The sequence below is a fragment of the Pinus tabuliformis genome, chromosome 5_2, assembly GCF_031772625.1.
Source record: "Pinus tabuliformis cultivar Carrire ecotype Pingquan chromosome 5_2, CPIR1, whole genome shotgun sequence".
NCBI lineage: Eukaryota > Viridiplantae > Streptophyta > Pinopsida > Pinales > Pinaceae > Pinus > Pinus tabuliformis.
The window spans coordinates 1,075,499,043-1,075,516,302 of NC_142306.1; the positions used below are offsets into that span (position 1 = coordinate 1,075,499,043).

Sequence of the window (17,260 nt, forward strand, 5' to 3'; positions counted from 1 at the left end):
ATTGTCGGCAAAGATTGTTAATTCAAGGAGTTGAAACTGATTCCATTACAGGGACGAAGAATTAGGTACAATTCCGTTACAGAGACGAAGAACCTGCTCTTCTGGAAGATTAACCTTCTCTACAAAGCTCAAATCATGCTTGTTAGATACAATTTTCATAACTTGAAAAAGAGAGACCTCCGAATCCTTGCTGTAATCAAGACAATCGTATTTTGGGCAAATGATCTCAACATTATGTCCCAATTCTTGAACTGCACGAGAAAGACTTGTAACCACATCTGCCAGTCTTCCAACCTTTGCAACAGGTGCCATTTCCATTTCTATTGTCATACAATCCACCATGTTCATCGCCTCCTTCAGAGAAACAAAATCCATCATATATGCATCTAGTGGCATTTTAACAGTTGCCTTCACATGGGAACCATTATCTGCCGGGATCATTCGCTGTGGTGGAAGAACACCAAGTCGATGAGTCCATCGATTGAAAGAGCACCGAAACCATACTTCAGATTTACCATTCAAAACTGTATTAGATGGGTTGTAAAAGACTGTAACAGAATTCCCAGCTTCAACTTTACTAGGTTCGGTGTAGAATATATGCTTTTGTGACTATCGAAATAATGTCATTGTTTTCTCCTTCCTTTCTGCTTTTAAAAGTTCCAATTTCTCAGCCTTTTTGCGAACAGCTTCCTCTCCTGCATGAACTTTGAGGCTTCGAGATTCAGAATTGATAACAAGCATACACGCAGGAGCTTGAGAGCATGCCACCTGTAAAATACATCCACCGTAGAGCTATTTTGCATGACAGTTGCTATGGATTAGGACAAATCCCCAATCTCGTAGCGCGCTACGAAACCACCTAAACATGTAGCGCTGCGAAACCGCTAAAAGGATTCATGTGCTTATTTGCAGACATTTAGCATTGAAATTTTGTCAGTGATAACAGTGGCTCCACTTGGGATAGTGTGCCCTTGTGGTACACTAAGAACCTGCAGTTCCAGTGCCTTGTAAAATTTACTTGACAAACTTCTTCTTCCAGCTTCTTGGGCCTTCACCTCGGGCTTAAGCTTGCTGATCACTGTTAGGAAAAAGAAATCTACATCTACTAAAAAAAAAAATGCTCAGTCAACCTTGAGCTTATTTGCATTTACCTACCTACCTACCCTAACAATTTCAACTTCTTCCTGCTCAATCAATGTGAAATTTCCAATATAGCCAATCCTTTATCTTATCTGACATTTGAGTCCTTTGGCTGTGCTTGAAACAAAAATAAACCAGATACTGAAGTAACCGAGGCAGCATGAGGTGTAACTGTTCTTCAACATGAAAATATAACTGGAAGCCGCCTGAACAGTAAATCTTTTCCATGTATTCAGCTATAGGGTCAAAAAACACATGGTTAGTTTGCTGATTCTCAAAACTTTCTGTATCTTCAAACAACTGATCCTCAGCCACACCAAATTTATTTGATATGCTATCCAACTGCCTTTCTAAATGATGCTCACAAACAATGTAATTTTCCTCACTATTATGATCATTATTTGAAGTAAGCTGCTGCAAGGAATTACAAAATGGAACAAGCTTTTCCTCTGCCTGAGGGTCATAGAAAATTTCCTCCAGTATTTCTTCTTGCTGGGTGTAATCATTTTCATCTTCTTTATGGTTCGAAGACTGAGAGATCTGTTGCATCTCTACATTCATATCTAAGGATAAAACATGGTTTTCACAAGTAAACCCCTGCTGCTCTTCATGCTGCGTTTCATGGGATGTGATACTGTCTCCTTGGTGCTGGAATGCATTGTTATGAAGAGCCTCTAAAATTTCTTCATCCATAAATTCATCATCATCATAACAATCTTCCAAGTACTGAATAAGACTTAAAGAATGTCTACAGCAATCTTTGAGCAACAATAAGGAAGGATGACCTTCTTTATACATTTCACAGAATTCATCATGAAAACTGGCAAGCGAATATATTGAACCATTTTCCAGACCTTTATACCAAGACCATGCTTTTCCTTCTAAAGTGGTCATAAACATTTTCATGAGACAATCTTCAGGGAAATGAACCTTAAGACTGCGTACATGCATATGGAATTTAACCAAATGGAGAGCAGCATTATCTTTCTTTTCATCTTTGAATATTGGAAGATCATCTAACCAATCAACCTTTGGCATAGGATTTGGAAAACCAGGGATATGAGACCGATCCATAGGAGCATACCTGGCATTCATTCTTGCAGTAGAATCCATCTTGAAACTTCATCAAGCTACTGATCTTCTAGCAGTGGAGTCACCTTCTAATTTCTTATTTGATGTGTGGAGTCGCCAAGGTAGTTTTGCAGCCTCAAAAAGATGTCTGAGCTCCTGCTACCTTCAGAAGTTCAACCATTGATTTCGGGAATGAATAATCTTCAGACTCCCGGCAGACGCACCAAAATGTTATCACAAAATCAGGTACTGAAGGCTGCCAATCAGCAAGACTCTGTGTAACTGTTTCAAACTAGGCTTTAGACTAAGGTTTAGCCTCCTTAGTCAGAGAGGGCTCTCTCACAGATTATGAATATGGACTAATGACAAGGAAAGATGGATAACTCTTTAAAAAACACATGAAAATAAGCTGGCTGGACAAATATCAAATTGTTTCCCATTGGGCTTATGGAGTCTCACACATCTCAGCAAACAAAAACACCATCTTTTCATAGAAATCAGGGCTCTTTACATCTAATGTTCAAACACAACTTACATAAAACACAGTTTGCCAAAGCATACAGGAAGTCAGAGCATGATACATGAGTTCTGAGTGATTATGCCATAACAAGACTATAAAAGAACATTAAGAGAATAAACCACCATACATTTGAACAATAAGATCTATTGAGAATCCTGAGAAGAAACAACAGCTGTTTGCATTACTGAAATCTGCTTTACATAAACCAAAATAGACTTGTTCTTTTTCAAAACATCCAACCCCAATTACATCCAAGTCTGATCCATATATAGGAATACATTCTTAACCACCTAGAGCGAGCTCGAAGGCTGCTATTAACTACTCCTATCTACTGCTTAACTAATTCATTAATTACATAAGTGCTGAACTGTAATTACAAAAGGTCCTAATTTATTCAAAACTCAAATCTGTCCTCCTCGTAGCATGGTTACTTTTTTATTCTTGACACCTGTATACTTTCTGTTTTGGCCGAGATATGTTGGAGGAGAATGCAATGAACAAGCTGGCTTTGGATACTGGCTGCGTAGATGGTTCATTAATCAACAAGATAGGTGCCCTGTTTTCCCGGTCCTTGTCTTCCACCACTCTTCAGAATTCAAGCTGCATGTCTCCAGCTCTTTTTAATACCCAAACAATGACGAGCATCACCATATTCCCAAATGTGCTGGCAGCTTCGTTGATGGACAGGTGCCTCTCTGTCAAAATTCCCGCTTGTATACCAAACTGCCTGTCTGCGCTAAAAACACTACCTACAGCAGTTTCGTAGCGCGCTACGAAACTGCTGTATTGTTTAAACAGCTTACCTTTTTGGATTTTCTGAAGCAACTGTAATTATGTCTCTGTTTGATCCAAGCTCAATATCTGGAAGTGATCTTCCAATGTATCAACAGTTATGATCTGGCTGGAGCTGGAAGCCTGACTGCACGAAAGTGAACTATCTTCAACACTGATAAATGAGCCTATATCTATCTCCACATTCAGGGTATTTTCATTTTTAAACCCACCCGAGCCAACAGAATCATGAGTTATCAATGAAATCTCTTTCTGTGTTCACAAGTTTCTCAATAATAGGCTGACCAAAGCTCTTCATTTGCTCCAAAATACCGTTGCTCATAAGGAAAGTCAGGAAAACAATATTCTGCTACTACTGAGCGTTCCCTTATAGATTCATCCTTTATAATAGGCAAAATCTTTGCCTTCTATTTTGTATTGTTTGTATTGTCGACTTCACCTATGTTTACGTTGAACCTGGACGAAACCCTGACATCATCTTCAGAATTTTGGACATGACTTATTTTGAGCCTCTGAGTTCGTTTCAATCTACGAGAAGTGATTGAGACAGAAACCGACATAGATCCCAAAAGGTTATGCTCTTCAACGCACACAATAACATCATCGCACAAATCCACTACATAACGTATGAAATTGCAAGAAACCTGTTTCCTTGATGACTACCTTGATGCTAATAGAAAACAATTATGCGCCGCTTCAAAAGACCAACATACAAACCTGGTTCGAATTTGTCTTCCTTCATTTGCGCATGAACGGAATGATCTATAACACCCATCTCCTTCAATATTCCACTCATCGTTCGCTTGTCCCCATAGAAGCCAATTGTCGGCAAAGATTGTTAATTCAAGGAGTTGAAACTGATTCCATTACAGGGACGAAGAATTAGGTACAATTCCGTTACAGAGACGAAGAACCTGCTCTTCTGGAAGATTAACCTTCTCTACAAAGCTCAAATCATGCTTGTTAGATACAATTTTCATAACTTGAAAAAGAGAGACCTCCGAATCCTTGTTGTAATCAAGACAATCGTATTTTGGGCAAATGATCTCAACATTATGTCCCAATTCTTGAACTGCACGAGAAAGACTTGTAACCACATCTGCCAGTCTTCCAACCTTTGCAACAGGTGCCATTTCCATTTCTATTGTCATACAATCCACCATGTTCATCGCCTCTTTCAGAGAAAAACAAAATCCATCATATATGCATCTAGTGGCACTTTAACAGTTGCCTTCACATGGGAACCATTATCTGCCGGGATCATTCGCTGTGGTGGAAGAACACCAAGTCGATGAGTCCATCGATTGAAAGAGCACCGAAACCATACTTCAGATTTACCATTCAAAACTGTATTAGATGGGTTGTAAAAGACTGTAACAGAATTCCCAGCTTCAACTTTACTAGGTTCGGTGTAGAATATATGCTTTTGTGACTGTCGAAATAATGTCATTTTTTTCTCCTTCCTTTCTGCTTTTAAAAGTTCCAATTTCTCAGCCTTTTTGCGAACAGCTTCCTCTCCTGCATGAACTTTGAGGCTTCGAGATTCAGAATTGATAACAAGCATACACGCAGGAGCTTGAGAGCATGCCACCTGTAAAATACATCCACCGCAGAGCTATTTTGCATGACAGTTGCTATGGATTAGGACAAATCCCCAATCTCGTAGCGCGCTACGAAACCACCTAAACATGTAGCGCTGCGAAACCGCTAAAAGGATTCATGTGCTTATTTGCAGACATTTAGCATTGAAATTTTGTCAGTGATAACAGTATGTATGGATGGAACTTTCACTTTATATAATATAACAAAGCCAACACATCGTCATGCATATGTTGTTATTGTAGTTCGAATATTCTGGTTACTTTAGCAATGTATGTTGTTTAACTTACAAATTTGTGTATGAACTATTTCATATACGATTGCATGAATATTTTTGAAGTTGTGTTGTTGGTTTAACTCATCACTTTGGATTGTTGAATATTCTGCTTTCCAGCTTGTGATGTCATTCATCTCATGTGTTCCTTTCAAGCTGCATACTATTAAAGGCTTCTAGGGGGCACACTTATTTTTCCCCTTAGTGTGTTAGAACCTCCCCATGCATCTCTCTTGACTCGCTGCAAGGTCACACTCTCGCATCTGACAAAGATATCATGCTTACCTTTATGTGCTATCACAGTCAAGACATAGCTTTACTACCCATTGTTGGGACTCCTACTCCAAATGGTTTGAGGTCTAGTTGGGACTTCTTATCGGGGATATCCCTTGACATGTTGGCGAGTCCAGCACCATCAACAAGACTCCAATAAATAACATAGTAAGTGCACATATTTCCTTTGAGTTGCATTAAAATTTTAAAGGAACATAATGTCTTGTGCCTTTGGAACAAATATACAAGGGGTAATGGTATGGTTTTTCTTTCCTTGTTGCATAATGGTGCTATCAATCATGGCCCAGAGCATGCAACATACATAACCTTGATTTTACCAAAATATTGAAGATAAGAGTCCTAGATCTAACCCGCAAGAGATTCAAAATTAGGGACTATAAGCCTCAAGCCAACATAGAAATAGCTTTAAACATGGCTTGTCTACATGGGAATCAAGCAACAATCAAATGGAAAGTTTATATAAAACCAAAAGTTAATTTTGGTTTTCTACACAAATATGGAATCATGTTACCCTTCTAACATCCATGATCTATGATCAAGATTCAGTCAATGCAATTTTAACTAGTGATTAATTACTGGTCAAGCGTTATTTGCCATGTTTACCAAATTTGAGTTTATGTACTTGTGTATTTATTTGTATTATGTTTACTTGATCTAAGTTTTTGTTTTTGCACCTGTTTCAGAGTCGATAATTCAAAATTTTCAACCATTGTTGGAAATCCCTCTAAACTATGTTGGATACCATCCCCTCCACTAAGCTACATCAAGAATATCATGACAATGCTACCTTTCCTCATAGTAGATAGTCCCTTAGCGTTATGTTGTTTCCAGCCTTAAAAAATTCTTAAGGATACTTTACCTATTTTTACATCATAATTTTTCATATCAAAGTTAATCTCTTTGTGATGTTTGGACTTCTGCTTTGTGCAGTTGAAATCTTATTTATAGCTTCATATCAATGGCACGAGTCTTATAATTGAAGATATTGGTTTTTAGGTATAGATTTAATTGTGACATTGTTAGGATATTCCGACACATAGGAAATAGTTAAGTACAACTTGGTCTAGTATAGAGTTAGGTATAGAGTTAGGTAAAGTGTGTTTCTTTACCGTTGTACATTTTGTAACTTACAATCCGATGGTCACGATATGTAGTGATCCGACGGTTCATTCTCTCCTCGGTATTACCGACACTTGATCCGTGGCTTGACACCCGATTGGTCCATGATTTCTATTTAAAGCGCATGGAGGGTCATTTGTAGGGTAATCCGTGCATGAGAGAAACATATGTAAATTTTCATTCTTTTATTAATAAATTGCCTGAAGTGGCCGCGTTGGCTCAGGCCGTGGACTGTTTCCCTCTTTGAGGGTTTTAACCACGTCAAAAATACTGGTGTATTGATCTGTGATCTGGTTGTGAGCGGTGTCCTTTTGGTGTTCTGTCTGAGGAACTTACCCTGTAAATTCCAAAATGGTATCGGAGTTATTTGAGGGCTGCGTCCGTTGGTGATCCAAATCTGAAGCCGGTAGAACTGCATCCGACTGCTGTTTCCTAGATCTGCTATTTCTGACTACTTTCAGGCCGAGAGGATTGCTTTGTTGTGTTGGGAGCATCTGTTCCAGTGAGGAACCCCTTTCGTTTCACGCGAAAAGGTTTCCGGTAGCCCTAGCTGCGTCATTTTTAAGATCTGGAGGTATACAGTGTTTATTTGCAGTTCACTGTTATTTTCTCTCTGTTTATTTCGGTTTCGGTTTATTTAGCTTTTTTTATTACCGGATCTATACCTTTCATTTTTGCGTATGCTCTTTGCCCTGCGACTTTGTGCGATCTGGGCAAATCAGAAACAGAAAGGAAGGATTTTTCTCATGCGTATGCTCTTTTCCCTGCGCCTTAGGGTGATCTCGGAAAATCAGAAACATTGAGGAAAATATTTAGTTTCCGGCTAAAGCTAACTTTGAGCTGCAAGGTTCATTTTTGAAAATATTTAGTTTTTCGGCTAAAGCTAACTTCGAGCCATAAGGTTCGCTTTCTTTGCATGTCCGTGTTGGGTTTTGTGTTTTTAGTTTTGTAGGGAAAAAGAGCTTTCTCAAAGCAAGCACGCAACCCAAAGCACCCCCCCCCCCCCCCCCCCCTCTCTCTCTTTGAAATTTTTTGTATAGCTCAATTAGTTCAAAGCTATTTTAAGAGAGTAGAGGTCTTGGGTTCAAGTCTCCATTTTGTGGGGGCGGACTTTTTCATTTCCGTACATTCCCGCACTTCGTCGGCAACTTCAACAACTTTTTTTCAAAAAGCCATAACTTCTTCATCCGAAAGCCGTTTTCAGAGCCGTTTTTTTTAAACAAGCCTAATTTTTCGAGATCTATCCATTGGAACACTTAGTTTCAGCATCTTTAGCTTCAGTTTCTGTTGAAATGGAAATTCAATACCAAGTTACCCTTGACAACACCAACTACTTCCAATGGTTGTCCTACATTGAGGATTTACTTAGAAGTAAAGGTCTCTACAGAATAGCCTCAAGCCAAGAAAAGAAACCGAAGGATGAAGATAAGGCTGCTAAATGGGAAAATAGGCAAGATCAAGCACGTGGATTGATAGGGATGTCTATTTCTCCAGATCTTAGATTCCATATTGCAGAACTTGATACTCCTGATGAAGCAATGAAACAAATCAATAAAGTTTTTGGGATTAAAAATGAACTTAGAGCCCATCAACTTGAAAATGAGTTTCTTACATTGGACCCTAATAATTTTTCTTGCATTGAAGATTTCTTGTCCAAGTTCAAGACCCTTAGATATCTCTTGGAAGGTGTTAAAGTTAAGAAAGAAGATAGTAACCTTATCTATTCCATTCTTACTAAGTTGGGACCAGCCTACTCTGTGTTTGTTTCCACCTTCCATTCTACAAGAGAAGCCTTCATTTCTCAAGGAACAGACTACAAGTCCCCTTCCTTTGACTCTTTTTGTGATTCTTTAATAAGAGAACAAGAAAAACTCTTACACCTTGGTCTTCTTAATCTTGGAAACTCTTCCAAGAAAGCGTTAGCCGCCCAGCAGCAACCAAATTCAAAGAATCCTAAGAAGTCATATCCTAAAAAGAATGGTCCTAAACCAAACAAGGGTCCTAAGCAATCTCAGCCTCAAAATGAACAATCATTTCAACAAAATGATAAGACAAATAAAAACAAATGGAAGAAGACTGATAGACATTGCAACTTTTGTAATCGAGATGGCCACTTAGAATCCAAATGCTTTAAGAAGATGGAAGCCTTGGAAGCAGCGATGAAGAAACATAACATCCATTTGGGGCAATCTTCAACTTCAACTTCATCTTCAGGAATGGCACTTTCTGCATGTGGTTGTCAAGCATCTCGGTCTGGCTATGCATTAAATGTATCTTCTTCTTCTCATTCTCATGAGTGGCTCATTGATTCTGGAGCTTCTTATCACATGGCCAAAAACAAAGCCATGTTTTCTTCTTTAAATGATTGTAACACCAAAAATATATATGTTGGTGATGATAGATCTCTTAGTGTTGTAGGGACTGGAACTGTTCATCTAGACAATGGTCAGTTTAATGATGTATTATGTGTTCCAACCTTATCCTGCAACCTTCTATCTGTATATCAGATAACTCATTCAGGTGAAGGTAAAATCGTTGAATTTTCACCTCATGATGTTGTAATCAAGGACTTAAGAGATCCTAAAAAGATTTTGGCTACTGGCATTGTTGATGATTCTACAAGGTTGTATAAGTTTCACAACTTTGGGTCATCAAATCTTCCCTCAGTATTTGTTGCTCATAACGATGAAGTGAGAAAACTTTGGCATGAGCGATTTGGTCACTTAAACTATCGCTCCCTTCAGCATCTATGTAAAGAAAATATGGTGACAGGTCTTCCTATGGTATCTTGCAGAGATGGTGTTTGTTCCGGATGTGTACTCGGAAAACATCATCGGGACAGTTTTGAAAAACGTGCCTCTTGGCACGCCTCAGCCCCTTTACAGCTTGTGCATAGTGATTTATGTGGTCCACTTCCTGTTGTTTCATTCTCTGGCTGCAAGTATTTCTTAACTTTCATTGATGATTTCTCCAGACGCACTTGGGTATACTTCTTAAAACTCAAGAGTGAAGTATTTAACACATTTTTGGCCTTCAAAGCCTTTGTTGAAAAACAATCTGGACATCAAATTCTTAAGCTAAGATCTGATAATGGTGGAGAATATGTTAAAAACACATTCATCAACTTTTGCACTGAGAATGGAATTCAAATGCAACATACTGTTCCATATACTCCACAACAAAATGGTGTAGCTGAAAGGAAGAATCGCACCTTAAAGGAAATGGCTAATTGTATGCTACAATCTAAAGGACTTGGTCTTAGTTTTTGGGCAGAAGCAATTAACTGTGCAAATTACATAATAAATCGCACTCCTACTAAGGCTTTAAAGAATATCACTCCAGAAGAAGCATGGAGCTCAATCAAACCAGATGTAAGTCACTTTCGTGTTTTTGGAAGTGAAGCGTGGGCCCATATTCCAGATGAAAAGCATAAAGCTTTAGAACCTAAGAGTGAAAAATGTACTTTTGTTGGATATTCTGAAGATGTCAAAGGCTATAGACTTATTCCATTTAAGTCCAAAAATGTTATCATTAGAAGAGATGTAAAATTTGATGAAAATATATCGGCCTGCGAGCCTAGTCCGCGGATGTGCCACCTCTCCCTATCTCTTCTACTTTTGAAAACATTTCTTCTTCAGATGATGAAAGTGAGGATGACAATCCTCCCCCACCATCTCAGGATCCTCCTTCAGCTCCTCAGCTTCCAAAATGGGTTCGTGCTACTCGAGATGCAGCAGGTGATCTTGCCGGTGATCCTACAGATCAGCGACGCACACGTTCTCAGTTTGACAGAGCCTCTTCTTTACTGGCTCAAGCTCCAGTAAATTATGATCCTGACACCTTTGCAGAAGCTTCAGGCCATCCAGATTGGGAAGCAGCTATGAATGAAGAATATCATTCATTATTGGCAAATGATACATGGGATCTTGTTCCTCTACCAAAGGGACGAAAACTTGTTAGATGCAAATGGGTTTACAGAACCAAGTATGGACCAGATGGGAAAGTTGATAAACATAAAGCTCGTCTTGTTGCTAAAGGGTTTTCACAGGTTGAAGGCATTGACTACACTGAAACCTTCTCCCCTGTTGCCAAAATGAACTCTATCCGCCTTGTTCTTTCCCTTGCTGCCTCGTTCAAATGGGAAGTCCATCAGATGGATGTTAAATCTGCCTTCTTGCATGGGGACTTGCATGAAGAAATCTACATGGAACAACCCATTGGCTTCATAAACACAGACTCCAGCCTTGTATGTCGACTTAAGAAATCCCTTTATGGTCTCAAGCAAGCTCCTCGGGCTTGGTATGCCAAAATGGATAGCTTTCTTTTAGAATCTGGCTTTTCTAGGTGTCATTCTGACAATACTGTCTACACCAAGAAAGTGGGAAACTCTCTTATCATCCTTGTTCTTTATGTTGATGATCTTATCCTTACTGGTAGTGATCCCAACCTTATAAACCATGTGAAGTCTAGCCTTAAAAGGAAATTTGAAATGACAGACTTAGGACACTTACATTATTTTCTCGGTCTTCAAGTCTTGCAATCCAAGGAAGGTATTTCCCTTTCTCAGTCCAAGTATGCCTGTGATATTCTACGCCATTTTCACATGGAAGACTGTAAGCCAGCCCCTTCTCCCTTCAGTCTGGAGTCAAACTTTCAGTCACTTGTACTTCTCCTGAAGTTGATGCTACCTTATACCGTCAACTTGTAGGAAAACTCTTGTATCTAACCCATACTCGTCCTGACCTTTCCTTTGCTGTTGGCCTTGTTGCTCGGTTTATGCAAAACCCACGTGAAAGTCATTGGAAAGCAGCTAAAAGAATACTTCGTTATGTTCGAGGTACAGTTCAGTTTGGGATTCATTACAGTGCCGAAGCAGCTCCTCTATTGGTTGGTTTCACTGATTCTGATTGGGCTGGTGACCCTGATGATCGGAAGTCTACTGCTGGTTATGTGTTCACTCTTGGTTCAGGACCTATTACATGGGCTTGCAAAAAACAAGGTGCCATTTCTCTTTCGTCAGCAGAAGCAGAGTATCGTGGTGCCGTAGAAGCTAGTAAGGAAGCCTTGTGGCTTCGTCAGATCCTATTAGAGTTTGGCTTTGAGCAGCAGCATCCGACTAAACTTTGGTGTGATAATCAAAGTGCCATTCAGCTATGCAAAGATCCAGTCCAACATCAGCGCAGCAAACACATTGAACTGCACATGCACTTCATCAGAAAGCTCATTCACGGCCATGTTCTTGAAGTGCAATATTGTTCAACAGATGATCAAGTTGCAGACATCTTCACAAAGGCTCTCACAGAGGCGAAGTTCACTAAACTTCGATTTATGGTTGGATTTCAGGAAGTTGTCACTAAGGGGGGATAGGCTCTAGTGCCTCCTTCCTTCTCCTATTGTGTCATATTTGTAAATCCTTCAATCCTATCCCAAGTTGTTCTTAAGGGGCGATGTTAGGATATTCCGACACATAGGAAATAGTTAAGTACAACTTGGTCTAGTATAGAGTTAGGTATAGAGTTAGGTAAAGTGTGTTTCTTTACCGTTGTACATTTTGTAACTTACAATCCGACGGTCACGATATGTAGTGATCCGACAGTTCATTCTCTCCTCGGTATTACCGACACTTGATCCGTGGCTTGACACCCGATTGGTCCATGATTTCTATTTAAAGCGCATGGAGGGTCATTTGTAGGGTAATCCGTGCATGAGATAAACATATGTAAATTTTCATTCTTTTATTAATAAATTGCCTGAAGTGGCTGCGTTGGCTCAGGCCGTGGACTGTTTCCCTCTTTGAGGGTTTTAACCACGTCAAAAATACTGGTGTATTGATCTGCGATCTGGTTGTGAGCAGTGTCCTTTTGGTGTTCTGTATGAGGAACTTACCCTGTAAATTCCTACAGACATGATTGTAGAAAGTGGAAAATAATTTTAAGAAGATATCAATTGACCCATGTCTTTGTCAACATTTATTTTGTATTGTTAATTGATTTTTAGTTCTCATTTTTCGAATAGATAAGATTGTTGTTACTTACTTATGGTAGGGGAATCCTAAGTGCAGAATTGTTTGCTAGAATAGATGTAGTTGATGCTACTACAAGTAGCTAACTAATTCATGTTATGAAACCAGCTCACAAAAAGATAGAAAAGATAGATCAACACCTTAGAATTCAACCTCTTCGAGGGGGCAACCTCCTTTACATTACACAAATGAATGATTCTTGGATGATTCAAATGACAAAACCTCCTTTCTATATATAGGAGTCTAAGGAGTCACAATATAACCCAGCCGACCTAACAATAATAATATAAAGGCACAAAAATAACAATAGAGGGATTCTATGGGGCACAGTAATAACAATATGGGGACAATAAGGGCACAACAATATTAATAAGGGATACAACTACAATAGTAATGGGGTAATCACTAGTATTATAGGGACCTAACATGCCCCTCTCCTTCAAAAAAGTGTTGTCCTCAACGCTTGAGTAGTTCTGGATGCTTCTGTATAAAATTCTCATCCTCCCATGTGGAATCTTCAGCGGATAAGTTCTTCCACTTGATGAGATACTTCGAAATTGATCGATTTCGTAGCTGTCGAGTTCTTGTTTCTGTGACTGCTTCCGGTTCCAATATAATTTTTCCTTCCTCATCAAGTTCTGGAAATATTGTTTGAACTGGGAGCTTGTCGCCTATAACCTTCTTTAAACATGAAACATGGAAAATTGGGTGCAATCGAGAAGCTGCAGGAAGCTCCAATTTGTATGCCATAGTACCAATCTTTTGCAACACCTTGTACGGACCATAATACTTTGGTGATAATTTATTATCCTTCTTAGCTTGCTTAAGGGACATTTGTTTATATGGTTGTAGCCGTAGGAATACCCAATCACCTACATCAAAACTTCTTTCACTGCGATGTTGATCTGCCTGTTGTTTCATTCTATTCTGTGCCAACACGAGGTTATCCTTTAAGAGTTGGAGGACTTGTTGTTGATGTTCGATGTGATGTTCCACTGCTTAAACCTTAGAATTTTCTCTTAAATATGATGTGATGGATGGTGGCTGATATCCATAAAGTGCCATAAATGGGGTCATTTTTGTTGTTGTATGGAAGGAAGTGTTATACCACCATTCAGCCAGAGGCAACCATTTGACCCATTGTGTCTGTTTATCAGATACAAAGCAACGAAGATATCCTTCCAAACATTTGTTTACTATCTCAGTTTTCCCATCAGATTGAGGATGATAAGATGAGCTATGAGCTAACTGAGTACCAAGACAAGAAAATAATTCTGTCCAAAAATTTCCAGTGAAAATGGGATCTCTGTCACTTACAATAATCTTTGGGTTTCCATGTAGCTTTTGAATTGTTTCCATAAATGCAGTAGAAACTGTATCTGCTTTAAATGGATGTGATAATGCACAAAAGTGTGCATACTTGGTAAGTCTGTCAACTACCACCATGATGACACTCTTTCCCTCAGACTTGGGTAAACCTGTGATAAAATCCATTGAAACCTCCTCCCAACGTTGGCTTGGAATGGATAAAGGTTGTAATAGACCCGGGGTCTTAATTGTTTCAACTTTATTTTGTTGGCAAACCAAACATTCCACCACAAACTTTTGAATATCCGATTTAAGGCCATCCCAAAAAAATTCCTTCTTAACCCTGTGGTAAGTTTTTAAAAATCCTGAGTGCCCTCCTAAGGGAGAAGTGTGCAATTCCATAAGAATCTTTTGTTTGAGTTGGGAATTCTTACAGAGGTATAAGCGATCTTTGTACCATAACGAATCATTTTGCCAGCTAAATGTATCAGATGTACTGGATCTTGTTGTAACTTTCGAATAAGTGCCCACACTTCTTCATCATTCTTCCATTCCTCCCTTGCTTCGTTTATCCAATCTGGTTGGATAATAGAAATGGCACACAACAATGCTTCCACATCCTCATCCTTTCTTGAGAGTGCATCTGCCACCACATTTTGCTTCCCTTTTTTGTAGATGATTTCAAAGTCATAACCCAACATCTTTGTGACCCACTTTTGTTGCTCTTCAGAGGATAATCTTTGTTCTAAAAAGTATTTAAGGCTATCATGATCCGTTTTTACCTTGAAGTGTCTTCCCATTAGGTAGGGTCGCCATTTCTTAAGTGCATGGAGTATTGCCAACATTTCCTTCTCATAAATAGCTTTGTGTAAAAACTTTCCCTTGATTGGACGACTTTCAAAAGCAATGGGTCTTTCATCTTGCATTAAAACAACACCAATTCCATTTCCTGAAGCATCACATTCCACAATAAAGGTTTTTGTGAAGTCCGGTGTAGCTAAGACCGGTGCTTGGCACATTGCCTCTTTAAGATGTTCGAAGGCCTTTGTTGCTTCTGGAGTCCATGAAAATGCATCTTTCTTCAATAATGTTGTTAGAGGTGCTGCTATTCTCCCATAATTCTTAACAAACTTGCGATAATACCCTGTCAACCCGAGAAATCCTCGCAGATGCTTTATGGATGTGGGGATTTTCCATTCCTTAATGGCTTTAATTTTGCTAGGGTCTACCTTAACTCCTTCATGAGATACAATATGACCCAGATATTCCACCTCTTGTACTCCAAAGAAACATTTGGATCTTTTTGCATATAATTGTTTCTCCTCCAATAGTTGTAGCACCCTGTCAACATGTTCAACATGATCCTTCCAAGACTTGCTGTAGATTAGTATATCATCAAAAAATACTAACACAAATTTTCTAAGGAATGGTTTGAAAATGGAATTCATCAAACCTTGAAATGTTGAAGGTGCATTGGTAAGGCCAAAAGGCATGACCAAAAATTCATAATGACCCTCATGAGTTCTAAATGTTGTTTTCGGAATGTCTTCAGTCTTCATTCTGATTTGATGATATCCTGAACGAAGATCCAACTTGGTGAAGTAAATTGATCCATGCAATTCATCCAGTAATTCATCAATGACAGGAATGGGAAACTTATCTTTAATAGTGAGCTTGTTGAGCTCCCTATAATTCGGACACATGCGCCATGATCCATCCTTCTTGTGCACCAATACTACTGGAGCAGAGAAAGAACTTTGACTAGGTTGAATTATACCAGCCTCTAGCATTTCTGCAACCATACGTTCAATTTCACTCTTTTGGGCATAGGGATATCTGTACGGCCTGATGTTTGGAGGAACACTTCCTGGAATCAGATGAATAGCATGATCATGATCACGAATAGGTGGGAGACCTTTGGGAGTCTCAAATACCTTGGAATGATTGTCCAAGACTTTTTGGAGATCTGGAGAAATAGATGATTTCAATGTGGAAACATCTAGCGAACATAATTGTGCAATTACACCTCTTTGTTCCTTTTTTAGAAGCTTTGTCATACCATTAGAGCTGATTATCTTTCCTGGTTTCCCTGCAATACCCCTTAATTCAACTTCCTTTCCTTCACAGAAATTTCATGAAAATTAAAAGCTATTGTACCCAAGGATTGTAGCCATTGGACTCCTAGTACAACATCAGCACCTCCCATTGGAATGGAAAGCATTGGGCTAGTCAATACATATTCTCCCATGGATAGCTTGATATTATGGCACTTTCCAGAGCAATTTATTGTTCCTCCATTTGCAACCATCACTTGACACTCTGGTGCTGGATATAGGAAGCAATTCAATTCTTTTGCTACCTTACAATGAATAAAATTGTGGGTACTTCCTGAATCAATCAACACTATTACCTTTTTCTTCTTGATTTGTCCTTCTATCTTGATGGTTTGAGGAGTGGTAATTCCAGCCAATGCATTACAAGATATGGTTGGATTCATTTCTTCTTTATCTAGGCTTTGTTCCTGGAGTATATCCTCTTCTTTTGACCTTTCTTGCTCCTTTTCTTCTTCCTCTTCACAATCTATGTAGAATAATTTCTTCTCAGCACACTTATGACCTTTAGTGTATTTGCTATCACAACTGTAACAAAGCCCTTTTGCTCTTTTTTCTTCCAATTGTTGTGGTGTCAACCTTATAGGTTGTGGAAGACTAGGGGAAACAACACTTCCATCTTTATAGTTGTGAGTGGTATGCTTCCTGGTTGCCATAATTTTGCTTTCCATTTTTCTTGCTAACCTGAATGCCTTCTCTAATGAATCAGGTTCCCAAAGGCGAACATCATGTTGGATATTATCCTTTAAAGTCCCTATGAACACATCAATCCTATGCTCCTCTGGAATATTTTTTACCCTTATGTTCAATTTTTGGAACTCCTCAATGTGCTCCATTATTGAACCCTTTTGTTTGAGACTTATCAATTGGCTAAAAAAAGTGTTGCTTTTTGTATCCTCATAATGTGCTGTCAATTCTTCCGTAAAAATTGCCCAAGTGATAATTTGTTTACGAGAGAAAAGCCATTGATACCATACAAACTGATTTGGTTCCAAATATAAAGTTGCAAT

The 17,260-nt window shown here is 38.9% G+C and overlaps 1 pseudogene; it reads right to left on the reverse strand.

Annotated features, from left to right (window-relative positions):
- Window positions 1-4,389: 4,389 nt before the first annotated feature.
- Window positions 4,390-5,087, reverse strand: LOC149162961 (soluble starch synthase 3, chloroplastic/amyloplastic pseudogene; annotated as a pseudogene).
- Between the last annotated feature and the right edge of the window lie 12,173 nt (window positions 5,088-17,260).